Genomic DNA, 17,743 nt, shown 5'->3' on the forward strand with positions numbered 1-17,743 from the left:
AAGATAATTCTGCAATGAAAAATTCACACATCATTTTGCACATATATAAATATATATGTGTATTACATATGTATAAATATAAAATCCTTAGAGCTGTAACAGTTTACCCATCCAGAAGTAATGTGTGAGCGCATTAGAATTCCATGCTCCCCAAAAGACTATATTGTCACTTTTGGGTTGTTTTCAAACTGCCATAGGTGAAAGTGTTATTATGATTTATCTAAAGTGTCATTTCATTTATTATGGGGGGGATTGAACATCTTTTTATGTTTAGAAGTCATTTGTATTTCTTTTTCTATACATTAACAGTTCATATCATTTGCCAATTTCCTATTACCCAATAGTTGTATTTCTTATTGATTCCAGGCTTTCTGTATATACTTTTAAACAAGTACTCTGTTTAAATATTAGATTAGGAATAGAAGAAATATAGGAGTCTTTCTAGCACTTAGCACACGATATTATCTGCCTCCCTGGCTAGACTGTAAGCATATGGATTAAAAGAATAAAAAATGATATGGATCCAAAATTATATGAATCCTTTGTGTCCTATTCTGTCTTGCTTATATTAAAGGATTGATATGTAGAAGATATTACATTTTATTAAATGAACATAAGAATAGATATAAGAAGGAAAGTAGATGCTTTATATTTGAAAAATTAGTGAATATTAAATTAGAATGTTTCAAAATCAGCTGGCTAACATGGTTTATAGTAACCACAAGTAAAATAAATAAAACAGAAAAGTGGGTAACCACTGGCATTCATAATAATTTTCCAAAGTTTGTGAAGTGACTCTTGTCTTTTCTTTAGTAGTACTCAACACAGAATTGATTGTTATCTCTTGATGGATTTACCAGTTCAATAGACTTTCTGACCCTGCAGTATAGTGGGATGCTGCAGATTTCAATAAATTCAAGCCTTAATTTTACAGGTAAGATGAAAAGAGGCAAAAATGGTATTAAAGAATGCCCTGGTTGGGGTGGGGGGGACGCTGGGATTGTGACTCAGCAATAAAGTGCTCTCCTAGCATGTGCGAGGCCTTGGGTTCAATCTTCAGCATCACATAAAAATAAAAATAAATAAATAAAATAAATGTATTGTGTCCAACTATAACTAAATAAATATTTTTTAAAAAGAATATCCTGGGGGCTGAGGCTGTAGCTCAGTGGTAGAGCACTTGCCTAGCATGTGTGAGGCGCTGAATTTGATTCTCAGTACCACATATAAATAAAGGTTCATTGATAACTAAAAAATTTTTTAAAAAGAATACCCTGGAGCATGAATAAAGGTTTATGCACCAAGTACTTCCATTTTGTATTATTTTAGAACAAAATACAGCTTTAGCTATACTTTGAATTTAATTTTAAAACATCACAATTAATGTTTATTTTCTTCTGTCCAGAAATTATTCAGGGTTAATGATATAGTTTGTGGAAAGGGAAGAACTGTAGAAACATTTTAGGAACGAGTAAGGACTGATTTGAATTCTACAAACAGATTGAATAACATATTATAATATTAATAATAATTTGCATTGTGATAGGATATAAAGGTTTGGTAAGTATTTTTACTTGGAATTTCAATTATTTACTTCACAAATACTTTTTAACTTTTTAAATACATTTTAAGGTACCATACTGGATACATGTTTAAATTCTTCATCTATAGATAATCAAAAACAGATTAGTCATTAATTTTATTTATATGTGGTACTTATTAAGAAGTCTTCCTGTGAGCCAAACACTTGAGTCAATGTTCTCTCTGATCTTTCAAGCTTGTGCTTACCTATTTGGTACAACTTAGGAGGCATGCAGAGTTAGTTGCATTGACTTTTGAGTATTTGCGAAGACGGATTTATGTAAAGGGATTAAGGATCAGCTCTTGTACTCCCAATCTGTATATGAGTAGACTCCATAAAAAAGAAAATTTGTTATTTCTGAAGGTTGCTCTGTATAAAATAGAATAACTGTATAGTTATAGTTATACACTGTATAGTGATGTACCAGTCAGTGACTGACCACATATAAAGTGGTGATCCCATAAAATTATAATGGAACTGAAACATTCCTGTCATCTAGTAATAGTGTAGCATGTGACTCATGTGTTAGTGGTGATGCTGGTGTAAACAAACCACTGTGCTGCCAGTCATATAAAAGTATGGTATGTACAATCATGTGTACGGAATTTTGGTAATAAATGGTTGTATTGGTTTATTTAGGGTACTCATCATTATTTGAAATTGTACTCTTTCTACTTATAAAAGTAGTTTGTTGTAAAGCAGTACATCATTTATACTGGTAGTGGCTTCACACATCTCATGTTTACTGTATCGTTTGATTGCATCAAGAAGCCAATGTAGGGATTGACTTATACCATCTAGGTTTGTGTAAGTGCACTCTATGATGTTTGCACAACAACAGAATCACCCCATGACACATTTTTCAGAATATAACCTTATCATTATGTAGTTTTGCTATAACTGCTTAAAGCATGACTCCTGGTTGTAAGTAAAAGGTAGACTGGTATTGTAAATACAGGGAATTCTGTCTCTTGCAAAGTTTTTAACCACAAAAAATCAAAACTCTTTATGTAAAGCTCCTGGGAAGATATTTTCAGAATGTTATCGTCCACCATCTATTTGGGATTTGTAAATAGGCAACCAACCAGAAGCAGACCAAGTAAGATACTGTCTTGTAAAGATACTTTAAGATATTTTATGGAGTGGAGTAGAATTGAGTTTCTTGTTCTACTAGAATACAGAATTTCATTTTCCTATGAGACATGCTTTCTATAATGTAAGTCTCATAGTCCTGTACTCAGATAGGGAAGTTCATGTTCTGACAGGTCAGTGAAATCCTTGTTGCCTTGAGAATTGCTAATACTGACATGGGCACTAAGATAGATCTGGCAGTTTATAGTTTGTACACAGAAAGAATAGTATAATGCTCTTGAAGGACAAGGATTATGTTATCTAATTCCTCAGTTCCTCTTGTAATAGCTTGCATAGAAAAGGCAGCATTGTTTTAACCAAGTAACATAAAGTCAGGCCTGTATTTTACACACACATGCATATGCACACACACATACATATAAACATACATATGTATGTGTGCATATAATATTTGCAAAGGCAAAGGGAGGAAAAGGAAAAAAAAAGACAAATAGAGAAAAGGCAAGAATGAATACAGACAAAGTGGAAGAATACTGAGGAAAGGCAAAAAAGGGATAAGTGCTTTGGTTGCTGTAGAATAGTTGAGGATTTCGATCTGCAGGAACATGAAGCAAGACGGCAATTCCACACCTCTGAGATGGCCTTCCCCATGTGAGAACCCATTTTCATATCACAATTATATTTCATACAGCCAGATTTTCTGTAAAAATTGTCATGATGAGATTTGAGGAAAAAAGTGTAATATTAATCTCAAAATGTTCAGTAGTTCTCTTTCAAAATATCCTGCCATTTTATTATTCATTTTCTAATGCCTCTCTTTTTTTATTCCTTTGTTTACCCTTTCCACACTTTTTGTTAAACATTGTTAACACTCCATTTTAATTGTGTTTTTGACTATATTCTCATCTATTGTGCTTTATAGTATATGTTGTAGTTTAGTTTTTTAAGTGGTTTATATATATATATAGAGAGAGAGAGAGACATTTTATATACATAAATTTTGTAATTTATTTATAAACATATATAAATTTATAATTGAAAATTTTAAAACAACATTACAACATAGAGCACAATAGATGAAAAAACAGTCAAAAACACAATTAAAATGGAGTGTTAATAATGTTTAACAAGAAGTGTGGAAAGGGTATATGTATATGTATAAACGTTTATATATATTATATATAAATATATATATATATATATATATATATATATATATATATACACACACACACACACACACACACACACGCACACATATAGTGCACATCTCTACACGGTCTTCTCAGAATCAGTGTTTTCCCACTATAAGTATGATGTAGATGTAGAACCTTTATCACCATGTAGGTCTCTTTGCCCTTTTCTCTTTATGTTCTAGTTATTTATTACGTGTATTTACATTGAAAAATCTCATCAGAAAATGTTATAAGTTTTGTTTTTAAACATTGAACATAGTTTGAAGAACTCAGTTAGAAAATAGTCTATTATATTTATCTAAATATTTACTATTTCTTTTGTTCTTCCTTCATTCATGATTGTCCCTGTTTTCTTCTGATGTAATTTGCTTCTGTCTGAAGAACTTCTTTTAACAATTCTTCTAAAGCAGGTCTTTTGGCAACAGGTTCTCATTAATTTTATCTGAAAACATTCTTATATCACTTTTATGACTGAGGGATATTTCCACTGGATATAGAATTCTGGCTTGACACTTATTTTCTTCAGCACTTTAAAAATGTTCTGCTCTCTTTTGGTCTCTGAGGTTTCTCATGAGAAATCTGCAGTTGTTTGAATAGTTGTTCTTCTCTAAGAAATATGTCATTTTCTTATTATTGTTGTTCTGGTGTTAAAATTCACTTTCCCACTCAAGAAAGAAGGAGAAGTCTTCTGAAGCTCTTTCTGTTTGTGCCCAAATGCCCACTTCCAGGTTTGGGCATTTGTCACATCCAGGCTGGAGGATACCAGAGGGAAACAACTATTAACTTACAAATGATTCAGTGGTACTTGAAATTCTGATCTTCTTCCCCAATCTTCCTGCTACTATTTGTTTTTGATTCCTCAAATAGCTGATATTTGTATTTTATTTATCATTGCATGCAGTGGAAGAAGAGAGGGTGGTATGGTGTGCATTTACTCTATCTTATGTGGAATTAAAACCACTAAATCATCATTTCTCCCCAGATTTTCTCTTGGTAACAGGTGCTTGGCAGTATTGTTTTAATCAAGTAACAGAAAGTCCAGCCTGTATTTTACACACACATGCATATGCACACACACACACACATACATATATACATACATATGTATGTGTGCATATAATATTTGCAAAGGCAAAGGGAGAAAAAGGAAGAAGAAAGATAAAATAGAGAAAAGGCAAGAATGGATACAGACAAAATGGAAGAATACTGAGGGAAGGCAAAAAAGGAATAAGTGCCTTGGTTGCTGTAGAATAGTTGATGATGTTGATCTGCAGGAACATGAAGCAAGATGGCATATCCACACCTCTGAGATGGCCTTCCTAGTGAGAGTGCTGCGGGACCCATAGTGTCCAATGCCCAGTCTGAGTGCCATCATTATAGTTGTGTTTTACCCTAAAGTGAGCAGCTTTGAACTCAGGCAGCCAACTGAGCTATAGAGTAATTTGGAATGGAAGGAATTGAATCTTGAAAGCTAGAACCAGATTTTGCAAAATTAAAGTGTTTGGATTTTATTTATTAGTGTTTAAGTAAGGAAGAGTTATGGATCATTTAGGTCCTGCAGTAAATTGCATAAAATAGATCTAGAGAAGAGGGTTGTGTATGGAAAAGTGTTCCTAATAGTGCCTAGCACCCTCTGGACACTTACTGAACTCCATTAGAATATACAGGAAAAAACTGCAAAAGAGAAAGGAAATTAATGACTCTACTATTAGAAATAAAATTAGATCCAGGAAGTCATATCTTAACAGCTCCTCCTCCTCATTCTTTTTTTAAATTGTTTTTATTTTTTAAATACATGACATTGGAATGCATCAAAACACCTATAGAACACAAGTTTTCATATCTCTGTATATAAAATTTGAGCTCAGGCCCCTGCTCATGCTAGTGCTTGAGGATGAGCTATATCTCCTACATTTTTCTTCCTTATGTGTAATTTTATAAATGTACTTCAGTGAGTATATATTCCACTGAGAATCATTTGTAAAGTTTTCATTTACGAAGAATTTTATTTGTCCATGTGAGTTTTCACATAACACATGAGAATTTCCAGTTATATACAGATTCATAGAAAATGTAACTTTTAAAATCCTATGTCCTTATTTTGCAGTTCAATAAACAATTCTCAAGAAGTTAAATGACTGCCATAGGATACAAAGCTTGTAATAGAGTCTTGTTATCTGACATGCACATGGAGATGGCCCTTTTTATTTGCTTGGTTGTCTCAACAAATAACAAGGTTGCAAGCATTACTACTTGATTTCAGAAGTGAAGGAAAATGGTATCTGAAGTGTCTAGCAGGAGAAACCCATTAGTAGAAGTTGCTTGAGGTTGCTGAGCAATAAAAAATAGGAATAATGTGAAGTTGTGTTCTGCCCTGAAAAAGCTTGAATTTTTTTCATATTCTTGCTTAAACATGACAAAGAATAGGATTGGAATACTAATCAAAAAAATGATAAAGCCTTCTGATTCTCATCTCACCTCTTCTGGTGTGTCTCTCAAGTCTTATCACACCTTTTAAAAGTTAGGATGTCGTTGAATAGATTGTTCATTCCTTTGGTTTGGAGTTTTTTCTCAGCAAAAGAAACAATAAGAGAGGTAAATAGGGAGCCTACATCCTGGGAACAAATCTTTACTCCTCACACTTCAGATAGAGCCCTAATATCCAGAGTATACAAAGAACTCAAAAAATTAGACAATAAGATAACAAACAACCCAATCAACAAATGGGCCAAGGACCTGAACAGACACTTCTCAGAGGAGGACATACAGTCAATCAACAAGTACATGAAAAAATGCTTACCATCTCTAGCAGTCAGAGAAATGCAAATCAAAACCACCCTAAGATACCATCTCACTCCAGTAAGATTGGCAGCCATTATGAAGTCAAACAACAACAAGTGCTGGCGAGGATGTGGGGAAAAGGGTACACTTGTACATTGCTGGTGGGACTGCAAATTGGTGCAGCCAATTTGGAAAGCAGTATGGCGATTTCTTGGAAAGCTGGGAATGGAGCCACCATTTGACCCAGCTATTACCCTTCTTGGTCTATTCCCTAAAGACCTAAAAAGAGCATGCTACAGGGACACTGCTACATCGATGTTCATAGCAGCTCAATTCACAATAGCAAGACTGTGGAACCAACCTAGATGCCCTTCAATAGACGAATGGATAAAAAAAAAATGTGGCATTTATACACAATGGAGTATTACTCTGCATTAAAAAATGACAAAATCATAGAATTTGCAGGGAAATGGATGGCATTAGAGCAGACTATGCTAAGTGAAGGTAGCCAATCCCTAAAAAACAAATGCCAATGTCTTCTTTGATATAAGGAGAGTAACTAAGAACAGAGTAGGGACGAAGAGCAGGAGAAGAAGATTAACATTAAACAGGGATGAGAGGTGGGAGGGAAAGGGAGAGAGAAGGGAAATTGCATGGAAATGGAAGGAGACCCTCAGGGTTATACAAAAGTACATACAAGAGGAAGTGAGGGGAAAGGGAAAAATAATACAAGGGGGAGAAATGAATGACAGTAGAGGGGGTAGAGAGAGAAGAGGGGAGGGGAGGGGAGGGGAGGGGAGGGGGGATAGTAGAGGATAGGAAAGGCAGCAGAACACAACAGACACTAGTATGGCAATATGTAAATCAATGGATGTGTAACTGATGTGATTCTGCAATCTGTATATGGGGTAAAAATGGGAGTTCATAACCCACTTGAATCAAAGTGTGAAATATGATATGTCAAGAACTATGTAATGTTTTGAACAACCAACAATAAAAAATTAAAAAAAAAAAGTTAGGATGTGGAGTGCTTCAAATGACTACGGAAACCTAATTTACAACTTAATGGCAAGACTTGAAAGCTTTCATCTATTCTCTGAAATGAGTACTTCCTCCTTCTCCTCCTGTATCTGAGGAAATGATACCTGATATGGGCCATGGACTGTCCACTCAAAGGGAACAATGGGAGGTCCTGTAGTTATAAATGGAATTCTATAAAGTGGAATAGATAAGGAAAAAGTGTTTTGTGATAACTACTATTTGTCATTGCCTCATTAGATGCCAAATAGGTGAAAATGACAAAGTTATTTCTTTTAAGCCACTAACAGCCTGGAAGGGTCAGACATGCAAACTCATAAAGCATAACAAGGTGATAACTATTATATAATAACCAGTGGAGGATTTATAATGGTAGTATAGATTACAAATACATTAATTCTCATTGGGAGATTTGGGGAGGAAACTTCATGGAACAATGTGTTGCATTTGCAGACAACTGGAGAGAGACATTAGGGAGGTGAGGAGGAGGAGCCAGTAAAAAAGAAGTACCCAGCCTAACCATCCTCTGGAACAAGCTGAAATGCTTTGTAAATTGCTATAAATAGTAACACTCATTAAATGCTAGTAATCATGAACAGTAATACTTATTTGCAGTTTTAAATGTCTAATCCCTTTCCTGTGTTCAGAGGTTATAGCCATGTTACCTTCCTGCTGTAGTTTGTGTGCCATTTAATTTTATTATTTGCTAACCAAACAATAAAATACATACAGGTAATTGACATATACTCATCTTTCAAGTTCATGTGGTGCCTAATCTCATAGTATTTCTATTTGGAAGCCACTGGACCTTCTACCCCTCAATCATGATGAATATATTCTTAGAAAAAAAACAAATGCCTTTTTGACTCATAAAAAATGATGACAGCTTAAAAAGGGAAACCATCATGTCAGCAGTCTAATGAAAAATTGGGATCAGAGAGAGAATGTTTAGTTTCTTTTTTAAAAAAAAAAAATAGGTTGGTCAAGGACAGATAAATCGATCTCTTTTAATTAAGCAACCCAATAGACCAATAAGTGAATATTGAAGAGATGTGCCAGGGAGTGTGTTGAATAGAATGTTATTTAAATAAAACCTTGAATAACTAAAACTTTTTTCCTGTCTACCAGAGAGTGATGTGATTGCACTGCTAACTAAATTGTTGCCAAATGAATAAAATGTATAAAAGACTTTAATACCAACCCTCTTTTATTCATTAAAGTCTTCTTGTGCCTCATTAATTTTAATGGTATAATCTAGTTCTGATTGAAGTGCACCTGAATGCAGTTAGTGCCTCATCAACACTGATGAGTTCTAAGTAATTCAGTCCATATCTGCAGAGTACTCACAGATTACATGTCTCTATTTACATCTGCTCAGTGCATGTTTGTTCATGTCTTCAGAAGCACAGTTTTGCATTCCAGGAGCCTGCTGACTTCTTTTTGGCCTCACCTACATTACTTCCTGTTTTCATAACTGCTTTTATGCTAACAAGCTGAGTTTTATGTAAACAAAGATTTTATAGAGATGCAAAAATTTGGCATTTCTTCCCCAAATCATCAGACTGGATATAGCCACAGCCTATGTGAGTCAAATATATTTTTGAAAAGTAGGAAGTCTGATGTATATGTTCAAAGTAAATGAAAATATCAATTTGCCCACTAACTGTTTAATAAACTTTAAAAAAATCTCTTCTTAAATCCTGCTTTTACAGTTCCATAATTAAATTTTTCAAATTAGATTGTCAAATATAGGTTATGTTTGCAAAAGGAATATATGATAGATTATGGTGCACTTTAGTATGGGCATTTCTGTTAACACTTTGATAAGTGACTCATTGAACATATGGGACTGATGCAAGGTCAAATATTCTAACCCCTTCCCCACCATGGGAACAAACAAGAGGACCTGGATGTGAGTTGCAGTAGGATAAAGATTTCTCCAGTGATGCTGAAGACATCACTAGGTGTTATCTCTAAATCCTCCTTTTCTAGCTTCTATGGTAACCATTTGCCTTTTTTTACTTAGGTTGTTGGTTTTGTTTTGTTTTTAACAGAAAGGATTAAAATGGTGTTGATTTAGTTTACTTTTCTGAATTGTCCAATTCCAGCCTTACCTCCCAAGCATTTCTGTGGTTTAGTTTTACAGATGGCTTATTTCCATTATGTGCACATTTTTCTAGCTTAATTCTCAGGTGAATCTTATTAATCCTTTAGAGTTGTGTGGTTCCCAGTAAAATTTTAAACCCTGGATTCTTTCCAGAATACATGAGAAATGGAATAAATATTTCAAATGTTGAGAGATAATGATTACTTTATTTCTACCTTGGCTTTCAGAGTATCATAGCAGATGTTCTGTAATTTATATCAAATATTTTCTATTAAAATTAAATAACAATTATATATTCTTGATTCACATTAAAAAATGCTTAATTCAATTTTAAATTTTAAGAAGTTGTTCTGAAATATTTTTGACATTCAAAAAGACTTCTGTGTCTAAGTACCACAGGTAAGAGGAGAAGTCAGTGTTGTGAAGGAAGTAATCAGTCCTGAGAACAGGAGATGAAGCTGCGTTTACACCATAGGGCAGGAAGGAATAGGTGACATTTAGATGCCTCCTGGTACTTTCTTCCTTCTCCTGCTGTAACTAACTCAACCCTGGCCTGAGATATTGTAATTGTCAAGGCCTCAAGATTGAGGCTTGGCTCACACACAAGGTAAGCCACCAAGATCTGCCAAGGTGATAGATGAAGGTGAAGGAAATTTAGAATGGATAATGGAAGCGATTGAAGATAGGTTCCTGTTGCATCAATAGGGGCTTTAGTTCATTCCATTAATATTCTCTAAGATTTTCTTTGAAAGTGAGACCCATAGGAGCCATGGAAATGCTGCTCCCTGAAGTAAATCTGTACAATTTCATGGTGATCATAAAAACATATTACTGAAAACTCCTTTTGTAGGAAGCATAACTGGCAACCCCAGTTACTGCCCCTCTGGATGAACCATCATGTTCACACTAGGACAGGCTTCCTGGAGATTGCTTTCAGCTTATAATTGAGCAAGGATCATCCTTGTGTTAGAAGATGCAAGATTCTCTCCTGTAGTGAAGACTCCCTATGGTCTGATTGAAGCTTTCCTAGTCGGAGACTTTTCCTGAACATTCTTGGTTTCTTTTCTTTTCATTTACCTTAGTGATTTGAAAGAATCTACCTTTTCTTACTCTTTTCTCACAAAATCACTTTTTCATGTCAAATCCTGTCTTGGCATCTGCTTCTTGGCAGCCCCAAACAGAAATAATATTCATGTTTAAGTCCTCTGGATTCTTCCTCATATTTTATCTATATTCTGTGGAATACTGAGAGAAGAATGGCATGTATTTGTCTATTTTTTCTTTTAGTTCAGTTGGTTTTGGCTTTATGCATTTTGATACTTGTTATTAGATGAATACAAATTTAGAACTTAAAATCATAAAGAATCAATATACACATAATTCTCTCTTTTTAAAAATCTACTTTAATAATAGAACATTAGGTCTTTATTTGGATTAGTGTTTTCATGGTACACCTTTTATCATCTTTTTACCTTTTACTTTTAACCAATTTCTGTCTTTATATTTAAAGCAATGTTCCGATATATAGGATATTGTCAGCGGGGTTTAAATTTTTTTCTTTCCAGTCTGATGGTCTCTTCCTTCTAACTGGAATGTTTGGACCAATGATCAACAAAAATTTTTTTTTCTGTAAAAACATAGTAAATATTTTGGGTTAGGGGGTGCTGTCTGGTCTTTGTTGCAGTTACTTAAATCTGTCATTGTAGAGCAAAACAGCCACAGACAATTTGTAAATGAATGTGTGATGATGTTCCCATAAAACTTATTTAAAATCACTGGTGAGTCAGATTTGGCCTGAGGCTGTAGGTTGTCAGTTATTATATTCAGTATAATGATGGCACTTTATTTTATATGTTCTGTATTTTCTTTTGTTGTTTTCAAGTTATTTTGCATTAAATGAGTACTTTGTAGGAATATTCCTTAATAGTTCCTTATTAACTTATTAACTATACTTCTTTATTTCATTTTTTAGTGTTTGCTCTAGGATTTACAATGTGAATCTTCACTTCTCATAATCTCCTATAAATAATATTATACCATTTAACATGAAATGTGAGGATCTTACAATACTATACTTTCATCTGTCCATCTTCACTTAAGCTTTTTTTTATAGATTTTACTGCTACCTGTTATAACCATTTCTTCAAATTGTTATTAGTTTTGCTTTAAAAAGCCTGTTATTGTTAAAGAAAATTTTTTAATTAAGAAAAATGTCTTAAATTTACTATCATATTTATCAGTCTGAGCACTTATCATTCCTTTGTATAAATATGAGTTTTCATCTACTATTATTTCTTATGGTCTACTGGTATCATTCTTTTAGGGATTTTTTTTTTGTTGTTGTTGTTGTTAGATATAAAATTCTGGTTGACAGCTTTTCTTTTGGCACTTAAAATTGTCATTCCATTATCTTCTTTGGGTATCTTTTAAGTCTATAATAATTCTTAATCTTGCTGTATGTAATGCTTTTTCCTATTTTTTAAGATATTCTCTTTACCATGTGTTTTTACCAATTCTATTATGATGTGCTTTTTGTGCTTGTGTTTTCTCTGCTTAGCATTTCTTAATCTTTCTCTGAACTGTGGGTTATAATTTTGGTTAAATTTGGACAGTTTTAAGCCATATTTCTTCATAATCAAAGATAATCATACTGCAGTCACCCATCTATATCTGTTTTTAATTTACTAGTTATCCTTTGATTAGTCAGTCACCTTTCCTGCTTCTCTATGTGACAACTGACTGAATATTATGCTAAACATCACTAGTATGATGAGTTGTAAAAAAATTTCTGGATTATATATATTTCTGTAAAGAAATGTTATTTTTTTCCTTTGACAGACATTAAATTACTTGCTGCAGGATTTGCTTAGGATTTGTTAGGATTGAACTATTTGAGGTTTGCCCTTACTTCTAGGACATAGTTATTACTCCTCAATTGTGATTTTACTGGAGAAAACTTAAGATATTCACCAGAATATTTTCACTCTTGATGGGTCTGAATTCCAACATTCCCCCAGTATCTTGCCTGGAAATAGTTTTCTGCTTTCCAGTTTCTGAGTGCTTGCTCTCTTCTGGCATCATGGAGTCCACCATGCACATAAACAACTAAAGATTTGCCCAGAACCATATAGGAATCTAATTTGTTTTTAAATTATAAATTATATGTTAACATATTAATTGTACAGATCAATGGAATTAACTGTGCTATTCCAGTACATGCATATATTTTGTATTAATTATGTACATCCACCTCTCTTCTACTTTTGGTCCCCTTTCCCCTCCACATAGAACTTTAAAAAAATTTTTTTGTGTGTGTCTTAGTTGTAGAAAGACACAATATCTTTGCCTTTTATGTGGTGCTGAGGAATGAACCCAGTGCCTCACAGTTGCTAGGCAAGTGTTCTCCCACTGAGCTACAACCCTAATCCCCCAATAGAATTTTTAATACAGAGTTTTGGAGCTCTTTCTTTTCAGCTCTATCGTCTTGAACTCGAATCTCTTTACTTACAGAGGTATATTGCTAAAAATTCTTATTAGTGGTCAGAGGAAAATAACATAGTGTACAGATAGATGAACAACTATTCACATGACCATAGATTTTTTTTCATTAAAAAAAACCCCTATGGCAACCAGAAGGAAATATAATGAAATAAAATACTCAAAAGGTTAAAAGAAAAAAGACAAAGGGAAGGAGAGAATTTAATGTTTATTGAGCCATATAATTAGGCTTATGTTACCCAAACTCTGATTTTCATACCATTAATATATTGTTAAATCAATAGTGAACTACAATTAGAATTTTAAATTTTGGAAGATGGTGCTGGGAATTGAACCCAGGGCCTCATGCGTTCTAAGCACACTTTCTACCACTGAACTATACTGCAAATCTCTGAAGAGTATTTTTGATATCAGGGATTGAACCAAAAGTGCTTAACCACTGAGCCACATCTCCAGCTCTTTTTATTTTATTTTATTTCACTTTGAAACAGGTCTAGCCAAGTTGCTTAGGGCCTCACTAAGTTGCTGAAGCTTGTTTTAAACTTGTGATCCTCCTGCCTCAGCCTCCCAAGTTGCTGGAATTATAGGCACGTTCCACCACATCCCCTAAGAAGTTTTAAGACTGGAAGAGAATAGAATAGTATAGAACATAAAACTATCAGAGTGTATCTCAAATAGTAAGTAAAGTAAATATTGCTACATAAAACTTTTATTTGATTTTTGCATACATTCGTTTGCCTGCTCACATATGTGTATGATGGTTTCTAATGTAAAATATATTTCTTTCCATAGATTACAGTAAAAGGAACAAATGTAAGTCACTGCTTGAAATTATTTATCATCATAAACACTTTGTAAGGCAATAATTATTTCTATTTTATAGATGAAATTAAGAGTGTCAAATAATTTGCTTTTGGTCAAATACCTGATTAGTGGCTGAGTGTAATACAAATCTTTTGATCTTTGAAAAAGAACTTAAACAGGACAAGGTGGCACATGGCTTGAAATCCCAGTGACTTGGGAGGCTAAGGCAAAAGTATCACAAGTTGGCAACTTATGGAAATCCTGCCTCAAAATAAAATAAAAAGAACAGGGGATGTAGCTCCGTGGTAAAGGGCCCTGGGTTCAATCCCCAGTATGACAGAGGGAGAGGGAAAAGGAGGGGAAGGGGAGAGGGGAGGGAGGAGGAGAGAAAAAGAGAAAGACTTACAATTTCACATACTCTCATACACAAATTGAAATGAGGTCACAAAATTCAGTTCTCACCTGGAATGTACACATGACCAACAACCAATCAACATCCCATGCTGTTCTTGTTAACCGATGAATTGTGACAACAGGTTTGCTGTAACTTCCTCTATTCTTTTTCAGTCTATAAAAATACAGACTCCTCAGACACCATTTGGGGAGCACTAATTCTAGGTGGCTAGAATTTGTTCCCACCAGGTGATCATGCTTACATTGGCTCCAGTGAACTCTTTGTCCTCATACTCAGTGTGCTTCAACTTGCCTTTTAGGTGATCCCTCAAAACTATTCTTTTGGCTTCCTTTAAAGCATTCAGACATTTTGGGATGTTTGGCCTAAGGAAAGAACAGCCTGTTAACTATAAGCAGATGTACTGTGGCAGCCTAGAAGGCAAGAAGACCCCTGTTTGTTTTCCATGTGGAAGATAGCCAGCATGATTTCTTGGCAATTAAAGCCTCCTAGTTGCTTTCTGCCCCAGACACAGGGTAAACTAAACTTTAAAAAGCAAATGTAAAGTGACTCTGAACAGTGCTCTTTTCATACCATTGCTTGGTGAATATTGATTGAACATGATCTTACTTAGTTAACAAGAACTATCTGCATACTATGACCACTTGGGCTGGAAGATATAGCATTTAATTAATTTTTAAATTATTAGTTAAAAGTCCCTTTATCTCTTCCAATAGATTCATCTTTCACATTAAAAAATCTTTCTTTTCACAGTCACATAGCCAAAGTGTTTGTTTTTTATGGAAGATTTTAACTTACTGCAACTACAAACAGAATCATATCATTCAAGTGCTTGGCAATATTTAAGGGAAAAGGATTTCCTTGTATCCAATTCAAGTGCTGTTACATAATCTGAAAATTGTATGCAGAGTGTTTGGGAAAGAATATTTGATAAATATAAAAGATTTCAAAGAAAAGTGAGATGCCATATCAAGTGTTTAGCAATCCATTGTAATCTTGGTTTTAATGACTCTTTTGTTATAAACATTTTGCTTTTGAAAAGTAAAGTCACAAAATCATACATTCTTGGTAATATACTATCAAAACAACTCTACAAATCAAGTCTTTCAAATGTAGGTTATTTGAGGATTAAGTACTAACACTCTAAGCAATCAATATTGAAAGAAAATGTCAGTGTGGTTATTGATGGCTAAGGGTGAGAAGAAATGGATTAGATAAAAATATAGCAACAGAAAAGGAGAGAGTTGTTACCTGGAATTATCTGTACATTAAGTATTCAGTTAATTTCTGTTGATATTGTTGATGATATTGCTTGGGATTTATGAATCATAAGACTTCTTTCTTTTTGTATCAGTAGTCATATGTTTTATGCCAATGCTTGTCTCTTAGCTTAGCATCTGAAAAAATGAAATGTTGGTATATGTGTCTATCTAATCTCTTTGGCTCACTTATGCCTGTGTTTCTTTAGCTATAGATTTTGCCTTCAGTTGCCTTTTAGTTCATAAGATCTTTCAGAAGAGGGACCATGAGTCCTACTGACTTGCCCTGAGGATGATGTTGTGGGATACTCTAAGACAGAGTATTATAAAATTATAATAGTGATTTCTTAATTTTATTACTTATTCAGCAAATACTTGGGCAGGGTACTTGCTATGTATTGAGCACTTTCAAAGCAAACTTTTCATGTACTAATTATATTTTTATCCTCCCAAAAATCAAACAAGATGACATAATTGCTCTCATTTTCAGAAAGGAAACCGAGAGATTAAGTCATTCATGGTCATATGGTGTAAGAATTGGGACTTGTACTCAAGCATTGTGGCTGTAGTGTCAATGTGCTTACCATGACACCACAGTCTTCTCTACGATTTATCTCTCTGTCCCTGGAGGTATCAGCCATTGCCTTAGGTTGTGATCCCACTTTGTCTCTATGGATTGGTTGGAAACAGCCTTCTAGCACATCCTATTCAGGGCTCTTATATTGGTGTGATTTCTTCTGAATTTCTGCCAATTTTATTGGTATGATTTCTTCTTCTGAATTTCTACCAATTTCAATTTCTGGATTTCTGCATAGCAATTTGTCACTAAAAAGTTAGAGTAGTGCCTATTAGCACCAGCACAATTATATTCCTTTTAGCCTTTATTTTTCTTAATATAACAGAAGGGAAGACAAGTGCTAAATTATAGCATTGTTTAACTATTGTACCTACAGTGCTCACCTACTAAAGAATGCAGAACTTGATCTTATTCTTGTTATTCAAGCTAATAATATTTGTTTTTTGCATGTGGAACAGTTTCATAATTTGTTACATAATTAATTACTCCCACTTCCTTTACCACTTCACTCCTCCTGTATCCCTTCAGGTTACAGGCATCACAAAATGGATGAAAAAGAATAAGGAGGTCTGAGATAAGGATCTGTAGGCTAAGGAAAAGAATCAGCCTTCAACTTTTACTAAAAACATTTTTAGTATTTCAGATATCAAATTTGAATTGCTTTTGAGAGAGGATATATCACTGGACATTGACCAGACCACATATTGGCAACAGAATTTTCATTATAATCACCAGTTCAGAAAGCCAAACCACAGTATCTGCAACAATCAGCCCAGAATGGTCAGGACTTGGTCAATGACTGCCAAATTCTCCTGATTTTTTCTTTTCATTTCAACTCAGAACCAGTCAAGTAAAGCTAAATATTTTTTTCCAAATCCATCACTTAGGATACCCTGCTTCTAAGCAGTCTGCCTAAGCCTCCCATGCTTACACCCCAATTAGAGCATGCCTGACTTTCACCTTGTTTTTGTTTTTAGTCTCTGCCAAATGCAACCAATGGTGGCTGACTCTTGCTATAGCAAGCTCTGAATAAATAAATAACCTCTGTCCAAATTTATCTAGTGTTTTTTTCTACTCTTTCAAGATAAATAGTTTCTTCTTGCTATATTCTCCATAGAATTGATTATTAGTCAATTACCAGTTGCTATAAGGAATTTGTTAAAGGATTGGCTATATTTAACATATAGATAGTTGAAGATTATCTATATGTGTGTGTGAGTGGTCTTACAAATGTTGGTTTTAGCCAGGTATGGTAGTGCATGCCTATAATCCCAGTGACTCAGGAGACTGAGGCAGTAGAATCAAAGCCAGCCTCAGCAACTTAGTGAGGCCCTAAGCAACTTAGAGACCCTGTCTCAAAATAAAATAATAATAATAAAAAAGTGGGGCTGGGGATG

This window comes from Marmota flaviventris, chromosome 5, assembly GCF_047511675.1.
Source record: "Marmota flaviventris isolate mMarFla1 chromosome 5, mMarFla1.hap1, whole genome shotgun sequence".
In the NCBI taxonomy this organism is placed as follows: Eukaryota; Metazoa; Chordata; class Mammalia; order Rodentia; family Sciuridae; genus Marmota; species Marmota flaviventris.